We start from the raw sequence: 4182 nt of genomic DNA, 5'->3' as shown, positions 1-4182 counted from the left end.
TATATATATACATATATACATATATATGTGTATATATATACATATATACATATATATGTATATATATACATATATATTATAGCATATGGAAAGGTTGAACTAGGTTTAAAGGAAAAGAAAAGAAAAGTAGATAAGTTTATGATAAACATCAACTAAAGAATGATTCAAAAAAGTGAAAGTAATTTATTATTATTGTTTATTGTATATATGATTATTTTTGTCTGAATGATAGTGATCAGCAAATAATATAATATAACATATAATATAATATATAATAATATAATCGGCCTCTAGGGGGCAGTCATCAGAGGAAGGATCTTGCTCACGCTTAAAAATTATACCCAAGATGTGCATCAGTAGAATTCTGAGACTGAGACCAGACTGGTCTCAGTCAATTCCAGGGGAATTGCTCTATTATTTTTATGTCGGCAATAAGGAGACAGAGCAGCGGCTACGACTGCAGCGCAGATAACAAAGATATATTTAGGAGTAAATAATATTGACTGTACCTTTGTTTAAAGCAGGAATCAATACTTCTTAAAGCGTGTCCATTTTTCATTTAGCTGCGTCATGTCTGGGCAGAAGGAGGGGGTGCAGAGATGAATGAGGTGGATTCTCTAATTCCCCCCCCGTTGCAGTTATCATAATTATTGAACAACCACGCTTTTTAAAGATCTGCCGCGAGAAGAGAGAGCAGGCCACACAAAGAAAGTTAATAGATTTGGAAAATTGAGATAGATTGTGTTTGTGGCCATTTCTGGAGCATTCCGTTGGCATGGCAGGCAGATGGACAAGAACGAAACGGGGATGAGGAGGTGAGGTGGGAGAGGGAGGTAAAAAAAAAAGCCGTAGCTGTAGAGAGAGTACGTCGTGATGCATGTTGTCACTTTTTATTTTTGATTTTTTTTTGCAACATTATCATTATGAATATTAGCAAAAATAAATAGAATTATTATTTTTATTATTATTATCCGACAATTTGCATTCCTGAAATTGTTTTTTTAATTTTGTAATGAATTGTTTTTATTTTTATAAAAAATACATTCTTGTTAGTTGTGCAGATAGAAGTTCTGACCTTAAAAAAAAAAAAAAAAAAATACCCAGAAGAAAAAACAGGTAAAATGAACCAATATATTTTGAAAAAAAAAAAAATTCTCAATTAATTAATTTTTTTAATCCTTAGAATTTTGAACATTTTAAAAATCCTTAGAGTTATATGACAATGATATGTTATGAGGAATCTTCATAAAAGAAACCTATTTGTGAATAAAACACAATATAGATTTTAAAAAAAAAATATTTTTAGTATTTAATTACGAGAAGAAAAGCATCTTTAATTTGATCCCCCCTCCTCCCCCAAGAATTTCATCGTCATCTTGCATCACTGCCTTCAATCAGGCATGGGGGTCTGTGATGAATTCAGGCGTCTGGGAAACAGCCGCAGTTACTCCCCACGAGCACCAGGGGGAAATAGATAGCTAAGGAAAAGGATGTTTGAGTGGAAAGGTGAGCTCAGCACTCCCCAAGTAAAGTTTGGACAAGAAGCCCACGCTCAGCGTTGCATCTAACCTACAGCATACGGTACTTTGATGACGTAGCTTCATTCCAAGCATTGTTGATTGGGCTGAGAGTGCTCCTGTAGTGCCACCTTTTGACCTCACCACCTTCATTTCTCTGCTGCGGAGGGCTTTTAGGGCAGCTAAAGGATATTTTCCAGGAGTGATTTATCCACAGGGGGGGGGGGCTATATTTATTTCCATCTGCTCTGATATTGGTCATTGTTTTCACATTTGATGCATTCCGGCTCTCTTGCACACCTGAGAAAACTTCCCCCCATATCCAATTTTTGCCAATTTTCCTTAATAATCAGATGATGGTGAGATGATGCTTCTCCTTCGGGCTTTTAGCATTCTTCTATTTTTTTTTTTCCCCCCTCACCATTTTCGTCCTGCCTCTGTTGGTCTGCCCCTAAAGATACTGTACCGGGTGGAAGGATAGTTTCATTGACATTAGTTGTAATCATGACACATATATTTATCAACAGGTAGAGGGTAGAGATGGCGGCAAATGAGCCACAAATCAAACCAAATACCACCGTCCATTTTTCCTAAGTCTTCCCCCCGTCACGGAGCCAAATGGAGAAGCATTTTCAATTTGTCCCCTCTGACGGACAGTTCGGCGTTTTCGTGTCGCTCTCGGAGAATTAAATTACCTCCTATTGAATGGTACGGTACGGCATCGAATGTTTTTTTTTTTCCTGTAATATACTTTGAGCCATCCAATTTTCCTTTGAATTTACTGTCTATATTTTTTTGTCAATTTGGCCGAGGAGCATCGGCGCTGGGTGTCACTAGGAGTCGTCACGCCGCACTGGGTTTGGTGTTGGCTGGCCACTGAGGTCAGCGCGTGTGGGAAGAGGCGGTGGCTACGCGGGGCTCCGGCCCCCCGTCCCTCTGGGCTCCACGGGCCTCGTATACGCTCGGCTCATTCGTGGATCAGAGAGGGGTCAATACGCGGGTCATAATACGCAGTTTGACTCGCTCGCGAATGTGTAGGGTGAGCGTGGGCGTAAGACGCACCCGTAAGTATTTTGTGTATTTGGTGAGGCTCTCGCCCGTAGAGGCTGGTTTTTTTTTTTTTTTTTTTTTTTTTTACTGAGGTCCAAATGTGCTAAAAGCACGGCTCGCACAAAGGATGAAGGAAAAGAAAATGCTGGTAAATTGCACTGCGTTGAGTGCTCAGTGTGGGATGTTGAGTTCCACATGAAGGGGCAGAGAGAGACGCCGTTTATTCCCTATTAGCATCACCATGTTGACAAGTTAGCCAAGATGTATGAAAGACTTCTACATCTCCCTCTTAACAACCCTCTCTCTCTCTCTCTCTCTCTCCCCCCTGATCTGAGCGCCCCACAGTATTTGGTGAAGGAGTTGATCTGTGACCGCAGCCTCCCTCTTCCTTTTCCTCCTCTCCTCTCCTCTTCTCTCGCTCTAACCTCTTGCTCCCTCTGTCTCCTTAGCGCAGGGATAGAGATGTGGAGGGCGAGAGAGACTGACAGTGTGTGCTCCCCTGTTCAGTAAATATGAACTGCACCCAGCAGACAGACTCATTCATCACAGGGGGAGAGAAGAAGAGGGAGCTGGAGGGATGGTGGAGGGGGAAATAGACTAAAAGAAATGTCCAAAAGACAGAGGAGAGGGACGAGAAGGGAAAAAAAGGGAGAAGAAAGACGAGTGGGAGGCACATGTTAGGGGGGATAAAAGAAATGGGAGATGTTGCAGGGGAAGTGTGACGGGGGGGGAAGAGGGTGAGAAGGAGAGGTTGAGATTAAGATTAAATTAATTTTAAAAAAAAAAAGACAAACTTGCATTGTGGACCGATTGGATTCGAAACTGGCTAAACTCATAAAAGCCACGAAGACGGGTTATTTCTCATCAGCGGCAGCTCGACCGCGCTGTCGTTATTGCCTCAACGTTGGTTCTTATGTCACAGCGTGACGTAAAGCTACGTTTGAGATTTGATTTCATCATGTATTTGTTTTGTCAGATATGGTGACGTCTCATTGAGGGATTGAAAACGTCACCAAAAGAAAGATCCCGCGTTTTTCAGGCCTTCTCTCCCCAAAATTTGTTTGACGTTTTACGAACTCTGTCACTACCAACATTAAACATTTGAACAGCATTTCTTCGAACAGAACACTGCGTAGCTCATACACAACCAGCCATGGCCATTAATACTTCAATAATATAAAAAAATTAATCATTAAAATAAAGTCTACAAGTATAAACTTTCCTACATAATTGGACACATTTGATGCTGTCTGCTGCCATTTAGTGGCATTGAGCTGAAATTACAGTCAGTGTGTTGCAATGCAGGAAACAGAAGGACCGGTTTTTACAATACCTTGTACAAGTGTTTGGATTAGAAAGTCCAGCGGTTGTGGGTCGATCGTAGTTGCCCAAGTCTGGTCAGTTATTGTTAAGTGTGTGCATTAATGAACACCTGACAGAAAGTGATAGAGCAGCTTCCTACAGCAACATCTGATATCTTGTCTACTGTATATGTATATATAATGTATGTATATATGTATATATATATACACATATATACATACTGTATATATGTGTGTATATATTTATACATATATACAGTATGTATATATGTGTATATATATACATATATACA

This window comes from Cynoglossus semilaevis, chromosome 13 (genome assembly GCF_000523025.1).
Source record: "Cynoglossus semilaevis isolate Cse_v1.0 chromosome 13, Cse_v1.0, whole genome shotgun sequence".
NCBI classification, from domain to species: Eukaryota; Metazoa; Chordata; class Actinopteri; order Pleuronectiformes; family Cynoglossidae; genus Cynoglossus; species Cynoglossus semilaevis.
This window is presented reverse-complemented; position numbering follows the sequence as displayed.